Source organism: Haemaphysalis longicornis, unplaced genomic scaffold (genome assembly GCF_048455015.1).
Source record: "Haemaphysalis longicornis isolate Haplotype H1 unplaced genomic scaffold, Haemaphysalis longicornis Haplotype H1 scaffold_6, whole genome shotgun sequence".
NCBI classification, from domain to species: Eukaryota; Metazoa; Arthropoda; class Arachnida; order Ixodida; family Ixodidae; genus Haemaphysalis; species Haemaphysalis longicornis.
Window position 1 is genome coordinate 159,665,341 of NW_027526407.1, and position 17,032 is coordinate 159,682,372.

The window sequence follows — 17,032 nt, forward strand, 5'->3', positions numbered from 1 at the left end:
ATGGAATAAAGACTTTTCGCTTACTCACCGGCCGGGCGCCCAACCATCGGCGTCTGAAGCTCGTCTAAATAAAGTTTATTCACTCACTTACTCACTCATATGAACGCACACATATGAACGCATGTTGTTGAAGCTAGATAATAGGAAATCCACTGGCCCTGACGGACACTCAAATTCCTTTTTAAGCCGTTACGCACAACAAATCTCAATTTTTTGACCGCATTGTTTAACTTCTCAATAACTTCTGGTGACCCTCCAGCTGACTGGTGAATAGCCCGCGTGGCGCCCGTCCTTAAATCCGGTGAACGACTACTTCCTAAAAATTACCATCTTGTCTCTGTAACTAGTTCCTGTTGCAAGCTTTTCGAACACGTAATCATGACGTTTATTGAGGATTTCGTTACTAAAAACAATATTTTGTCCCTCCATCAGCACGGCTTTCGAAGGGGCCTATCTACAACCACGCAGCTTATTTCGACGGTACACGAGGTATCGAATGTATTGATCAGTCCAGTCAAATTGACGTTCGTTTTTAGACTTATCGAAAGCCTTCAATTGACTGCCTCATGGAAAACCATTCTATAAATTAGAGTGTATAGAGTTACCTTTGTACATAAACGTATTTAGCCGACAGAAAACAGTCTGTAGAAATTGATCATTGTTCCTCTAGTGCACTTTCTGTTACGTCGGGCGTTCCGCAGGGGAGTGTTTTACGTCCGCTGCTGTTTCTTCTCTATGTAAATGATTTGGTGGATGTAGTGCCTCATGATGTATCCTTAAGTATGTTTGCGGATGAGTGTGCTGTTTTTAAAGAAATATCATCCACAAATGATCATTTCCAGTTGCAAAAAACTCTCTTGGCAATTGATGATTGTGGTATGCGGTTGGGTATAGCGCTGAATTCAGAAAAACTGTACTTTTACGGGTCACAAGGAAAAAATGTCCTAGTTCTTTTTCTTATATTCTACATCAACAGACTGTATTAAAAGTTTCCCAATATAAGTACTTAGGTGTGACTCTTACGAGGAAGGTTGCTTGGTCAGAGCACATATTGGATATTTCTTCATCATACCTGCGCAAGTTATGGTTCATTAAAAGAAAACTTAAAAATCGTCCAGTTAGTACTAAGATGTTAGCCTAAAATACATGCGTTCGGTCTAAAGTGGAGTATGCTGCTGAAGTATGGGGTCCCCATTTTAAGAAGGATGTCATGCGGCTTCAAAGAGTTCAACGAAAGGCAATGAGATTTATTTTTGATAAATACAGAAGGCATGATTCGCCATCCTTGTTGATGCAGAAGTACAACGTATTGGCTCTCGAGGCTCGCTGGAAAGTTAGTCACCTTGGGTCTCTTCATAATTGTCCTGTAGGGAAAACTAAATTATTACTTCCTAATTGTATAAAACCTTCAACTTCACGGACAACTAGACATAACAATGAATGCTCACTATCGCCAATTTTCGCAAGAACTGACACTCACAAGTACTCATTTTTCTCCCAACCTGTGTATGAATGGAATTCTTTTCCACGAGAGGTTTTTGAATCGTCTGATTTTATAAAAGAGCTTGAGTCCCACATTGTAAATTTTGATCGTTGAACGTTGCTATAGTCTTCGTGTTGTCTTGATTGCTGTTAATAATCTTCATTATATTGTATGTATACTGTGTAGCCCCTCCTGCCAGGGCCAAAATACTGGCATGCAGTATCATTAAATAAATAAATAAAAATAATAAACACAGTCACAACACAAAGAAAAAATTACACCATCTTCCCGTGCGGAACCCTGATGAGGATGCGAAGCATCGTGGCGGTTTCGTGCGGTTCCATTGTGTCGACCTCAAGTAGAGCTTACTTGTCTCGGCGAAAACATTGCGACAAGGCGCTTTTTCCACATAACTTTGGTCCTTGAAACGCTTTATGGTGGCGAAAACCGTTGTAAGGCAAACGTTATACTTGGGTTAGGTTTTTGAATCCGGAAGCGCAGTCCCGGAGCCAACTCACGTGGTTTCTTTTAAGGTCCATTTCTCCTCCGCACACACATTTTGGGAAATTCCGGGCCCACCTGGTTTCTTCTGTTCAAAGGGCAGCGCTGAAGTCTCTTCTTGTGATAGACAGAAGACGGGGGAAGCTGTAGGGAGAGAACCGGTAGGGCGAGGGGGGCTCAGTGCAGGTCGGCGCCCTCTTCTCCCTGGCGTCCTGTGCAACCGTCCCTGTCGCCCGCCCATAAGACTGGCACTGCTCCTGCTCACACAATGCGCAATGATAAGAGAGTACGTGTAGGAATGTGATCTGAATTTTACTGCAATGCGTATGACTCTCGAATACAATTGGCTCATGGTTGTAAGAAAACCCTCAAAGAGAACTGATTTCAGCAGTGTCTTCGTAACGTTAGGATCTGGTCCTCGTCAAGTACGTTTTTGCCAACCAGCGTTTTTCGCCAGTGCTGATCATTTTTGTTTTTGAAAAAGCGAAGCTCATTTCTAATTGGGATAAATAGTCGATCAACGTGCGTCACATGCACACTATAGTCCACGTTCTTATGAAACGCGGCTTTAAAACGGTGTTAAATCCGAGAAATATGAGAGGCTTTTGACTCTATTGAGTCCCATAAAAACCCCGCAGGCGAAGCATACGCTAGACATCGACTATTGTGTTCATTTTTTTCTGTTTACAGCAGACACTGTTGAACACTGAAAGTAGTCCGTAGTTCTCATATTTATCTCTAATTAAATGCAGTAATGTAATCTCAACATTTACAAAAAAATTGTTACACTAAGCAGAGTTTAGGCTCCATCTTGTTGATAGCAGCAATCCATGACTCCCTCTTGTGCATAAAACGAACAAGGACGGAAGGAGGCGACGAGAACAAGCGCTTGTTCCGGCCGTTACCTTGTGTCCTCATCAATTTTTTCTTTACGCGAAGTCATGCTTTTCAATATAGAATACACAAGTACTACGTATTTAGTTAAGCGTCGAAACCAACATCCTCTTAGCCACAAAAACGCTTTCACCCGAGGAAATGAAATATTCAAAGCGTAATGATACAAATACAAAAACACAAAATGTTTACTACAACACTTGTATGTTAAATTTCGTTTATTGAAGACTTTGAATGCGGCCTGATATTTGACGTGTCTGATGTTTGATGATGATGTTTGATGTCTGATGGTGTTTGACCGAGTTGACCTGTCTGTTCGCAGGGAAATATCACGACTTTGTCTTTTTCGTAAAATATATCACCTCAAATTATTGCTCAAGGTTTCGATGCTTTTCCCCTCACTTATCACTCCACAAGACGTGACCATCAGTTCATGGTTGGCGTACCCAGCAGCCGTACTAACTGCCACTTCAACTCATTGATTTCTAAAACCAGCTCTGAGTGGAACCTCCTACCCACGCACATTGCTTCCATAATTAATCCAGTCAATTTCAAGGTGGCAGTTACTCGTCATATTACCTGAATTTTCATTTTTCTTTTGCGTGTATTCCGTGATTTTATATCAATCATGTTGTGTTGTTTCCGAGTGTGGAAGAAGTTTTATGCACCTTCGAATTCTTGTTCTCTTGTTGCTGTTTATATTTCCAGTTGATGTGTATATTTCAATAATGTAATTAGGTTTCCCAAGTGTAACCAAACTCCTGCTGCATTGCCTGCAGAGTGTTTTACCCCCCCCCTCCTCTTTACAATGCCCATGTGCCTTGAGAGTAAATAAAGAAATAGAAAAGGTTAAGAACCGTCATGCAAATCACTTGAGATGTTTAAAACCGTGCTTACCGTACAAGGTAAAAGTTTAGCTGCATTAAGTAAGTCCCGTCGTGTCACTGCAGTCGTAAACGCGGGATCGTCGCCTTTTTGCCCACTGCAGCGTCGGAAATCAATCAATCAATCAATCAATAAACCAATCACTTTATTCCAGTTTTTTACAGGCAAAAAAAAACTGAGAATGGCAAGAAAAAAACAGTCATTAACGACTGCTTGACAAGCCTCACCACCCCTACATGTCAGCATACGCAACGACACTGTGCAATTTCAAGGACCAAATTGTCATTCTTTAGAGGAAGCAAGAACAGCACGATTAATTGCAGACACTCGAAACATTTCTTCACAACCAATATGTACACATCAGAAGTATTTGTTCATACAAGCATATCACGAAATACAAGGCGAAGTAAAAACGGATACACTGGCTAAAAGAAGCAGTTAAAGAGTTTAAAAACTTTAAAAGCAAGGAACAAGACGCTTCGGCTTTGCTACCGAAGCTTTGTTCACAGACGAGCTTCCGACTTCACAAAATATAAGGCTTCGTAGGAAGCAATGACAGTCAATTTTATACAAAAATGAATTCACACCTTATGTTACAAAGGTATTGCTAAGTGCAGTAAATGACATGCGGGTCACGTCTTCATACAATGGCGTGTTGAGATAGGTTGGAAGAATGTGCGGTAGTATACTGTCACGAAGACAAGGACGAAGCAGTTGTCTTGAATGAGAAATACGTTTATTGGAGCGAACTTGTGCTCCCCTAACAACTCAAAAGAATACAGAGGCGGCGAAGCAGCGGTCAACAAAGTGACTTGCACAGGCGAGTGTCGTCGAATCGAATGCCCCGGCGTCCGCACTGCAGGCTTTTTATCTTTCGGCGCGCGTGGTTCTCGAAACGTCGATTCGCATCGAGAACATAGTAGATCCAACAAGATTATTCTGGGCTGTTCACGTTAGATCGGAATGCTCTCCCTATCACAACAGATAACACATGCGGCACAGAAAGAAAGAATGGAACACGCGCTTCCCTTGGCGCAGAGATAACGCAGACCGGCGCAGCCGGGCGGTAAAAGCAAAACACAAATAAACAAAACCAATGTATGGTTCGCGGCATTACCCCCCCTCTAAGAGTGCATCGACCCGATGCTAACATAAGCGACAGTCCGAACAAATGAAAATAAAAGTTCGTTATCGTCCGTAGAAAGGTTTTAGGCGAACCACGTGGACGACTTCAGGCCGCCTGTGTTGTCGTGATGTGCCGGAGTCACCATCAGGGATCACTTCGTAGGTAAGTTGGCCAAGACGTCGTAGAATCTGGTAGGGTCCGAAATACCGTCGCAGGAGCTTCTCACTGAGTCCGCGTCGTCGGATGGGAGTCCAAACCCACACACGATCCCCTGGGTGGTACTCGGCGTCTCGGCGTCGGAGGTTGTAGCGGCCCGCATCCACCAGCTGCTGGTCCGTTATACGAACTCGAGCGAGCTGGCGGGCCTCCTCCGCACGTTGAAGATATCCGTGGACGTAGGCGTTGAGGTCGTCGGCTTCTACGTGCGGAAGCATGGCGTCGAGCATCGTAGTCGGCCTTCTACCGTAGACAAGCTCGAACGGCGTCAGCTGCGTCGTCTCCTGGATATCCGTGTTGTACGCAAACGTGACATACGGGAGCACTTCGTCCCAAGTCTTATGTTCAACGTCAACGTACATTGACAGCATATCTGCGATTGTCTTGTTCAGACGTTCTGTTAGTCCGTTCGTTTGGGGGTGGTACGCCGTCGTTCTTCGGTGATCCGTGTTGATGTAGCGTAATACTCCTTGCATCAGCTCCGCAGTAAATGCCGTTCCGCGGTCTGTGATTAGGACTTCCGGGGCTCCATGTCGCAGCACAACTTGGCTTATAAAGAACTTTGCCACTTCTTGTGCAGTCCCCCTCGGAAGAGCGGCGGTCTCTGCGTAGCGCGTCATGTAGTCTGTCGCTACGACAATCCACTTGTTCTGTGATCGTGACGTAGGGAACGGGCCTAAAAGGTCCATTCCAATCTGTTGAAATGGTCTCGATGGGACGGCGATCGGTTGTAGAAGTCCGGCGGGTCTTGTCGGCGGCGTTTTTCGTCGCTGGCAGTCACGGCAGCTCCGGACGTAGTGGGTGACGTCAGAGGTAAGGCCGGGCCAGTAGTACCTCGCCTTGATTTTTCCAATAGTGCGGGCTGTGCCGAGATGTCCGGAAGACGGGTCGTCGTGGCACGCTTCCAAAATTTCGTCACGAAGGTCCGCGGGGATGACGAGAAGGTAATTCGCTCTTGTTCCGGGGCTGAAATTCTTCTTCACGAGGACGGAGTTTCTCAGGCTGAATGCTGGTAAGCTGCGTTTGAAGGTCCTAGGAACGGCAACGTTGCATCCCTCGAGGTACTCGATTATGACGCGTAAGTCGGGGTCGGCACGCTGCTGGGTGGCTAGGTCGCTCTCCGTCACGATCCCGAAGAACGCGCTGTCTTCATCAGAGTCTTGTGGTGGTGGGTCGACGGGGGCGCGGGACAGGCAGTCGGCGTCGGAGTGTTTCCTGCCTGATTTATAAACGACTGTAACGTCGAACTCCTGCAGGCGCAAGCTCCACCGCCCAAGACGGCCAGAGGGGTCCTTCAAATTGGCGAGCCAACACAGCGCATGGTGGTCTGTTACAACCTTGAATGGCCTTCCATACACCTATGGGCGAAATTTTGAAATCGCCCATATAATAGCCAGGCACTCTTTCTCAGAGGCAGAATAGTTTTGCTCCTCCTTCGACAGACCACGGCTGGCATAGGCGATTACCCTTTCGCAGCCGCTTTGCTTTTGGACAAGGACGGCACCCAAGCCTATATCACTGGCGTCCGTGTGCATTTCCGTTTCGGCATTTTCGTCGAAATGAGCGAGCACGGGCGGGCTTTGCAGGCGTTTTTGCAGCTCGCAGAATGCTTTTTCTTGGTCGTTTTCCCAGCTGAAAGGGGTGCTGTCTTTCGTCAAGCGCGTGAGTGGCTCTGCAATGCGTGCGAAGTTTGCGACGAAGCGCCGGTAGTATGCGCACAGCCCGAGAAATCTTCGCACGCCCTTCTTGTCTTTAGGCCTAGGGAAGTTCGCGATAGCTGAAGTTTTTGCCGGGTCAGGTAGGACTCCCGCGGCGTTGACGACGTGGCCCAAGAACTTGAGTTCCTCGTATGCGAAACGGCACTTTTCAGGCTTCAGCGTCAACCCCGACGTACGAATGGCCTCGAGTACAGACTCCAACCTTGCAAGGTGTTCGTCGAAAGTCCGGGCGAATACCACTACGTCGTCGAGGTATACGAGGCAGGTGTGCCACTTAAGGCCAGCTAGCACAGTGTCCATGACTCTTTGAAACGTCGCTGGTGCTGTGCACAGCCCAAATGGCATCACCTTGAACTCGTATAGGCCGTCTGGGGTTATAAATGCAGTCTTCTCTCGGTCTCTCTCGTCCACTTCAATTTGCCAGTAGCCGGTCTTCAGGTCCATCGATGAGAAGTACTTCGCGTGGCAGAGGTGGTCGAGGGCGTCGTCGATTCTGGGGAGGGGGTACGCGTCCTTTTTCGTGATTTTGTTCAGTCGCCGGTAGTCAACACAAAACCTTAATGTGCCGTCTTTTTTCTTTACGAGTACGACGGGCGCAGCCCAGGGGCTTTTCGATGGCTGCATAATGTCGTCGCTGAGCATGTCGTCGACTTGAGTCCGGATTGCTTCCCGTTCATGTGAAGAGACGCGGTACGGTGACTGTCGGGTAGGTCGGGCTCCATCTTCGGTTATTATTCGGTGCTTCGCTGGAGGGGTCTGACGTAGTTTTGCGCTCGACGAAAAACATTCGCTATAGCGACGCAGCAAAGCCAATAATTTGTTCCGTTGTTCTTGCGGTAGCGCCTGATTCACGTCGAAGGGCTGCGGGAGCTTGAAGGTTTCTACGGGGGTGCGTTCAAAGTCGGCGACCGCGATCACGTCACTTGCTTCTTGCGTTTCTTCGAGGAATGCAATTGCCGCGCCCTTGTTTAAATGCTGGTACTCCTCGGTGAAATTAGTAACCAAAATGTGTGATTGGTGTTCCTTGAAGCGCGCAATGCCTCTTGCGACAGACACACCGCGGTCGAGAAGCAACCTTTGGTCACTCTCCACGATAGCGTCAACGTCAGGAGCAGCACCTTCACAGTAGACGGTGATCATCAAACTTGCGCGGGGTGGCAGGGTGACATGATCATCGGCTATCCTTACAGCTGCACGGTGTTCGGGGTTCGGTTCCGGCGTCATGGAGTGATCGGAGGAAAAAGTTATCGACTTGGTCTGCAGATCAATTATTGCGCCGTTGTCCGTCAAAAAGTCCATTCCGAAAATTACGTCGCGGGAGCAGTTAGGCAAGATGACGAATGCGGCAGGGTACGTCGTGCCGTCTATGGTGACGCGCGATGTGCACGTTCCACTTGGCGTCACGAGGTGGCCTCCTGCTGTGCGTATATGCGGACCGTCCCATCTGGTCATAACTTTCTTCAGTTTAGACGCAAATGGTCCGCTCATTACCGAATAGTCAGCTCCCGTGTCTACGAGGGCGACTACGTCAAAGCCGTCGATGGACACCTTGACGTCAGATGCAGTCTTCCTCGAGTTCCGGGTTCTTCGGGGCGTCGTATCTCTGCTTGTACGTGTTGACGGTCGGGCACTGTGCATCGTTGTTGTCGTCGTCTTCTCAACGGACGTCTAGGTCAGGTCGGGTACGCGTCGCGCCGTGTAGCTGTCGTCGTGTTCAGGAGTCTCGTCAGGGCTGGGTCGGGTCGTCGGGATGAGGGCATGTCGTGAATCACTGTCTTCGGTGCGTCCTTGCGTCGTTGGAGGGTTTCCAGTATTTCGCAGTAGAGCAACTTCACCTCCAGAAGTTGCTGCTTTTAGTTTCCCCCGCGTGGGCTGGGGGACCTTCCACGTGCGAAATCAGCATTGCTACGGCGGTTAGGCGACTGGTATGGGTAGGGCGATGGCGATCGGTGTGAGCGGGCTGGTCCTCGGTTGGTGTTGGACAGGTATTCGTCGATCTCAGTAGGGCGCTGGCCGGGTCGGGGGCGTGGGGCGTCGACGGAGAAACCACGCAGTCCGAGTCTCCTGTACGGGCAGCGACGATAGATGTGATCGGCCTCCCCGCAATGGTAGCACAGCGGACGATGATCTGGCGTTCGCCAAACGTCAGTCTTCCTCGGCGTCTGGATTTGGGCTGTGTACGGCGGTACGGTCGACGGCGGCGAGAGTGGGGACGGCGGCGAGAGTGGACGGCGGTACGGTGGAGCTTCTTGTAGACGGGTTGGAGCAGGGCGGGGTCGACGAACAGCCGCAGAATAGGTCATCGCCTGTGGCTCGCGGGGTGCCTCGGATGGCATAGAAGTGCCCAAAGCGTGTTGAACCTCTTCGCGGATGACGTCAGTCAGGGAAGCCACTTGAGGTTGCGGCGTCGTCGGAAAAAGCTTCCGAAGCTCCTCCCTGACCACTGCTCGGATGGTCTCACGCAGTGTGTCGGAGCTTGTAGCCCCGGCACCGATCGTCTCGGAAACCATCACGTTGACCGGGCGATCGTACTGCCTCGTTCGAGCTTCTAGCGTCTTCTCCATCGCGGCCGCCTCAGACGCAAATTCGGCCACCGTCTTGGGAGGATTGCGGACAAGGCAAGCAAAAAGCTCCTGCTTTACCCCTCGCATGAGAAACCTTAGTTTCTTTTCTTCTGTCATCTCCGGATCCGCACGTCGAAACAGCCTCTTCATCTCCTCAACAAAGATCACTACCCCTTCGTTGGGGTGCTGCGTTCGAGTTTCGAGTAAAAGCGCTGCGCGTTTTTTTCTGACCACGGTAGTGAAGGTCTTAGTGAACTCGCTTTTGAACTGAGCCCAGTTTGTCAAGGAGCTCTCGTGGTTCTCGAACCAAGTGCGAGCCGAATCTTCCAAGTAAAAGAAAACGTGCCGGAACGTTTCTGCGTCGTCCCACCTGTTGAATTTCCGGACGCGCTCCAGTTTTTCCAAGCATTCTTCTGGGTCTTCTGCGGGGGCTCCTCGGAATGATGGCGGTTCCCGTGGCTGCTACAGAACGACAGGAGGATTGGCTTAGTTGAGCATGGCGCTGGTTGCGACGTCTTTCTTCTTCGTCTTCTCCGGTAGTAGACCGAACTCGGGTGGTAAATCGTGCACGCGGAGGCTGGCTCTTGTTGGACTGGCTTGGCGGCTTCCAGAGGTTGTAGTGGGCATGAAGGGTGCGTACCCAGCACCTCCACCAGATGTCACGAAGACAAGGACGAAGCAGTTGTCTTGAATGAGAAATACGTTTATTGGAGCGAACTTGTGCTCCCCTAACAACTCAAAAGAATACAGAGGCGGCGAAGCAGCGCTCAACAAAGTGACTTGCACAGGCGAGTGTCGTCGAATCGAATGCCCCGGCGTCCGCACTGCAGGCTTTTTATCTATCGGCGCGCGTGGTTCTCGAAACGTCGATTCGCATCGAGAACATAGTAGATCCAAGAAGATTATTCTGGGCTGTTCACGTTAGATCGGAATGCTCTCCCTATCACAACAGATAACACATGCGGCACAGAAAGAAAGAATGGAACACGCGCTTCCCTTGGCGCAGAGATAACGCAGACCGGCGCAGCCGGGCGGTAAAAGCAAAACACAAATAAACAAAACCAATGTATGGTTCGCGGCAATACTGTAGCCATAATTTGTTCTACACCGTGGTAAGACAAATTTATTTGTTTTGCGAGTCGTGTACGGATTGTGATATTGTGTGAGCGTTACGAAACTCTAAAATAAGGGGTCATTCCGGCCGACTGTTTTCTTATAGAAGAAAGCAGATTTATAGTCGAACATACGGTCATTCTCACAATTTTATACTGCTGGTACAACGGAAAAGTTGGGGAATCATACGACACGTTTGCAACCGCACGAAGTAGTTTTTTCTGTAGACTTACACGTTTTTGTATATTTGTTACCGCGGTGTTCCCCCTTACTAAGAAACAGTAACTTACATGGGAATAAAAAACGGCATAATAGAGAACTAATTCAGTTTTTGCAGGTAAAAGACCTTTGTTCCGCCAAATTATCCCATTAAACCTTGAAAGTGCGGCACAGATTTTGCTTACGTGGGCGTTCCACGACATAGTAGCAGTAAAAACTACGCCAAGTGACGTAAAATTGTCAACATATTCAATGGCGGTATTCTCTAAAAAAATGAGGCGGGTTCAGAACTTGTTTTCCTTTTCGATAAAATATTACAGCCTTAGTTTTTCCCCTATTTATTTTTAAGGAATTAAGGAATGACCATTCTGTTAATGATGTCAATACCCTATTGGCCGCACTTGTTAGTTCAGCAATATCACGGGAAGAGAGGAATATGCTGGTGTCATCCACATAAATTATATATTTCACGGCCTCACTAATGTTGATTGATTGATTGTGGGGTTTAACGCGCCGACGCAACGCAGGCGATGAGGCGCGCCGTAGTGGAGGTCTCCGGATTATTTTGACCACCTGGGGATCTTTATCGTGCGCCGAAATCTCGTATACACGGGCGTTTTTGCTTTTCGCCTCCATCAGAAAAGCGGCCGCCGCGGCCGGGAATCGAACCCGCGACCTCGTGCTCAGCAGCGCAACGCCTTAGCCACTGAGCCACCGCGGCGGGGCCTCACTAATGTTGCAAATATCATTAATATACATGTTAAAAAGAAGGGGTCCTAGAAGGCTGCCCTGGGGTACACCATTTCTAATCGTCAGACTTTCAGAGGGACAGGGGTTTAATACAACGTATTGGGAGCGGGAACTGAGGTAGGATGTAATGAGTTTGAGGCGGTGCCCACGAACACCATAGTGCTTCAGTTTTTTAAGAGGATCTCATGATTGAAACAATCGAACGCTTTACTAAAATCGGCGAAAATGCCTAAGGTAGGAAATCGCGATTCAAAATTTTTTAGGATGTACTCCATTTGGTCAAGCAATGCGTGCTCGGTAGACTTGTTTCTGTTGAAGGCATACTGGCAATCAACTATAACAGAATATTTTAACAGGAAGTTATATAACCGTCGATGAATTAAGCGTTCGAGCCCCTTAGAGAAAAATGGAAGCACGGATATTGGCCTATAATTTCCAGGTTCATTTTTCTCGCCTTTTTTGTATATTACCGCTACTCTGGCACGTTGCATGCCAACAGGAAATTGTCCCAAATTCAGTGCTAAGTTATAGATGTACAAGAGGAAAGGTACAATTAAAGGCAGCGCTTACTTTACCGGCCGGCTTTGAACATTACATGAATCAAGGCTTTGGGTATCTTTCAGACTACTGCACACTGAAAAAACCTCGACTTTATTGGTAGGTTCAAGAAACAGAGATAGTCCCACCCTGTTGCCCAGAAAACGGTAAAAACCAGGATTGTAATGACTGTCGCCAACTTCACAGAAAAATTTATTGAAAACATTGGCGAGACAGGAACCTGTCAGTTCTTTGCCGTCAATGTTCAGACTTTTGATTTGCTGAGAGACTGTGTTTCTGTTTAGAAGTGCTCCTAGCCGTTTCTATTTTTCTTTTGGGTTGCAAGTGAGGTTTTTATCGAACAGGTGCTGGTAGTAGGCAACCTTCGATAACCGGACTTCTTTGTTGAGCCGGTTTCGCAAAGATTTGTATCGAACTAAATCCTGCGGTTCTTTACTCTTCAGGAATTTAGCGAACAGTTTGTTTTTCTTTTTTACTTGTCGAATAAGCCGAGCAGTCATCCATGGTTTAGGAGCATTTTTAGGGGCACGATTTCGACAATCGAAAAACATTCATGGTAAATAGGGAGAAAAAGTCGGAGAAATTCATCATATGCATCGTCAGCTGTGGCTTCCTGAAAAACAGATGACCAGTTGAATAGTGCAATGCGATTCTTAAATTCGTCAAGACGTTTCTCCGAAATGAGCTGTCGACGTGCTTTTAATTTATTTTCCGGGCTAGATTCTTTTTGAATAAGAGCAACAATAGGTAGGTGGTCGCTAATATCTACTGCAATACGACCTGCGTAAAACATGTTTTCATCGTTTGTTAGAATTAAGTCCAGGATAGTAGAAGCACTAAGGGTGACACTTGTGGGGCCCCGGATAATATTACGAAAGCTTGCAGACTGTAGAGTAATTAGCAATTGTTCTCGCATGGGACTGCTTCGCTCATATTTATATTAAAGTCGCCGCCTATATATGTCAAAAAATGTGCAGTAAGAAAGGCCAATTCACGCTCAAAGCGGTGAAAAAACTTGCCTAAGTTGCCATGAGGAGGACGGTAAACGACACAAAAAGCTAGGTGGCCTGAACTAACTGTCAGCATTTCAATATTTGTATCACTCAAACAGTGCTCAGATAATACTTGGCAGGAGTACACATTTCTAACAAGCAACGCAACACCTCCACCGCGCTTTGTCGGGCGATTACGAAAAAATGATTCATAGCCAGGAAGACGGATGACGTCGATATCCGAACGATACCACGTTTCTGATAAGAGAACAAGATCAAAAGAGCAGGTAAAGCCATCTAAAAGGGATTGTAGCTGGTCGGTCTTGTTCACAGCTGATTGCATGTTGATATGTATAATCTGAAAGCACGGACTGTGGTTTTGAGATATAAATTCGTTAAACTTGGTGGGTGTGAAAAGCGGTGTGACTTCCATTGAACAAGTGAGGCTTAGGTTGTTTCTTGTGGGCTGGGAAACTGCGTCACTGGCATCATTTTCAGCAGGTCGGCCTCGGATGGATGCGAATCGTTTTAGAGTTTTCATGTCGACGAGCAAGAATCACACTGTTTTTGGTCCACACGAACTTCCATGCCACTTTCTTTTTCCATGCTACTGCAGCGCCAAGAAGCCTTTTGTTTTGCGGTGTTAGGTGCTCATTCACATATATCGCAGTCGAGTCATTATATCCAAGATCCTCGTTGGTTAATCGCATCATTTTTGCCTTCTGCAAGGCTACATATCGCTTTGCACGTGACCTGAACTGAACTACAATGTTCGATTCATCAGGGTGCCTGGTTGGTACGCGGTGGCAGCTCTCAATATCTGATTCGGTGATGGATTCTGGCATGGTATCTCCGGGCTTAGCAAGAATAGCAGCCACATTTTCGCCCTCTTGCTTTGCGACGCCTCGAATCTCTAGGTTAGAACAGCGCGAGTACTGCTCGGCTAGATTAAAGCGCTTCTCTAGTTCTTGGTTGCTTTTATCTAAAGTGGTGCATTTTGCTCGAAGTTCCTCGTTTTCCTTAGCCAGTTTGAAATTTTTCGGTATCTCATCTTCCAGTCGTTTTCCTAGGTCAGCAAGAACCGCATGCGCATGCTCAATGCGCATGCGGTTCTTCCTGCTCGTTTCGCACTTCCCTGAGCGCACTTCGAATGTTCCGTTCAAAGGATTCTCGTGATGACTTCAATTCTAGTTTCAGTTTATCTTTTAGTTTGGATAATTCAGCTCGCATCTCTTCCTTTAGCTTCGTTACGTCCTTAGCCATTTGCACAAGGGGTACAAATACACTTTAACTCAAAGCTTGGCAGCAGCGACAACAAAATGAGCAATCCAAGAACGTGTGCATGCACGCATTACCAACCTGCAGAAACGAGCAGAGGAGCGTGAGGTGCTGCTCGCACTTCGTCGTCGCCGCTGCCAAGAAAGAAGGCAGCAAGCGGACGTCACTGATGGTGCTCGCGTGAGGGAGATACAGCACAGCCATCTCGCCGCGTTAATACTCTTATAAAGACAGCGACTCCCCTTGCGCTTCGTTTCCCCCCGCGCCCACACCGAGCAACGACGTACTACAGCAGGAGAAAAGAAATGGCGCCGTGCCAGGAAATATAGCTGTGCGTACGTCGGGGTGGGACAACCATCCGCTGCTGTCGACCGCGCGTCTGCGGTGTGCAGGTCGTAATAAAAAAAATGCTAAGGAGCAACCTATTTCATGATCATCGCACTCATCTGCAGTACTCATAAGGGCGGCCTAAAGCAATAGCCGACGACCCGGCATGTCGCCTACCCGAACCGGAATTCATTCACTGACAGCAGCCATGCGCCAAGAAAGGAGCGCCGAAATGATTGCGTTCAGGAATTTTAATAAAGCGCAGAGCAGAGGGAGTGAAAATCATAAAGTCAGGCTTGAAGTAAGGCAAAAGGCGAAAGCCGACAAGTTGTCGGCCACATTACGTGCCGAACAAATCAGGCTTTTATGATGCGGTGGGACCAAACCGGTCTTGGCAGACTTTGGGGAGCGTTAGTTCACAGCCTTCAGGGTAATTTCTCGCATGGAATAAAAAAGCAACACATGAACCGGCCTTCGTAGTTTAAGGAGGGCAACTGGCTTCACGGCTAAAAGTGGCGCGGGCGGCCTTCGAGAAAACCAAGAAAGTTGTGTTAACAAATCCGGCTTAAAGATGTTTCTCGGGGGAGCGGGCTTAGTGAGTTACGTCTTTCGTACTTTTTTGTGCTAAATTATTTGTTCGTCTCAATTTGGAAAGAACACGCTAAAATTTCTTTCTTCAGATTAAAAATATTTCCGCAGAACCAGGAGGCAAGAACGGCCAGTGATGTGACCTTGCTTTGTTGTCAGTTGTAGCTACATTAGACAGTTCAAGCTATCATTCTTGTACATGGCAATTGTGCGGAGTCCTAGACCCTTTTTTTCTACTATTGGCGGAAGAAGAGAAACCACCCTGCGGTACATAGCTGCTACTTGACGAGTTACCGAAAGTTACTTTGCCCTCGATTTCGAATGTATTTTGAAGCAACGCTTTACTAATCTCGTCCATGGATTTTGCCGTCGTGGTAAATTTAACCGCAGCTACCCTTGGCAACACATTACGTGACTCGCCGGGCAGAGCTCCGTCGACGGCCGCGTTGGCTGGCGCTGCCACGGCCGCTGCCGGCTTGTCTCGTGCCTGGCCACGTGACTCGCGGCGTGCATGCAAGGTTGGTCATAGATGAGAGCGAGCTCCTGCCGTCTTCGCTGAGCCTTTCGCGGTAGTTAGTGACTTTGAGCCGTCATCAACAACCGGCGTGTGCTCACCCCATGGCGAGCCGTTCGGCTCGGAAAACGCCGGAAGCGGGACCACAAACGTACACCAAGGCAAGATTTGGACGAACGGTATAATAATTACAGCGAAGTCAAATGTTGTTCATGTGGTACCAACACTTACCCGGGCTGAGTGAGGCCTTCGCCTTGCAATTCATGTTTAGCTGCGCTAAGCTGCAGCCATTTTTCAAGGCTGCCTCCCTCGTGAACATTTCAATTTTCACGTAATGTATTCTCACTATCGGGTTTATGCTTTTTCACATTAAGGGTTGTGCAGCTTAGGCGTGCTGGCAGTCATTCACAGTTTACTTAGCGGTCGTGCGCGGCGTGTCACCATTGCCAAGGTCACTACGTTTTATAGAAGGGTGGCATGGGGTGAGCTCCATGTGCACTTTTTAGGGCACTTTCGTTGTTATAAAAAGATGTGTAAACAGTTCTGAAAAAAATTATCAGTGGCTTAGCTCGGCTATGCCAGGATATTCCTGGCATGAGCTAAGGTTCAGCAATCAAATCTGTTCGAGTCCGGTCCAGTCCAGTCCAGTCACTGCTCCTCACGCATGCCCAGCACGGCTCTCCAACAGCCCCGCAAAACGGTTATCAAGCGGCTCCGGCGCAGCGTCAGACTTGGCTACTGCGCCACGGAGGCGCACCGTTGGGCACGCGCCAGCGCCAGTGCTTCTCTCGCGGCTATGACGTCACTCCTCTGGAATGCTCAGAACGGCGAATGTGCAGACCCAATTGGTTACACACCCGCACTCCAAGTGAATTGTATTCCTATAAATCCAATTTAATCCAATTCAATCCAAATCCAATTCAATCCAGTGCTCCTCGCGTTTGCGCAGCATGGCCCTTCAGGGTCCACGCGAAACTGCTCAACCTCGGCCAGTGTAGCTTACGCTACAAAAATTGATAACACCTAAGTACTTCGTATGGTTCCAGTTTGAGTAGGTTAGCTCAATAACAGGCGCCATTTTCAAGGTAAAAAAAACGATTTAGACATCAAGACTATATGTTCTTCGCTTGAATATCCATTTTGAGTAAATCAGTTCTGAATTGGCTATGCGCCCAATTAGAGATAGGAAGACCCCCAGATATTAAAGATGCCTCAAATGTTTCTCACGGTACGGCCCACGTAAGCCACCTTTACGTTCGGTGGATATGAAACATCGCATATATTTAGACTGAAACAAAAGTACACG

General features: G+C 47.9%; 1 long non-coding RNA gene across 1 annotated transcript; it reads right to left on the minus strand.

The window, feature by feature from the left end:
* Positions 1 to 1,249: 1,249 nt before the first annotated feature.
* LOC144142027 (uncharacterized) lies at positions 1,250 to 14,775 on the minus strand. Its single transcript, XR_013316799.1, has 4 exons — positions 14,379 to 14,775; positions 3,776 to 3,860; positions 2,002 to 2,128; positions 1,250 to 1,364 (listed from the first exon to the last, which is right to left on the minus strand). It is a non-coding gene; the product is annotated as an uncharacterized LOC144142027 (long non-coding RNA).
* Positions 14,776 to 17,032: the final 2,257 nt, after the last annotated feature.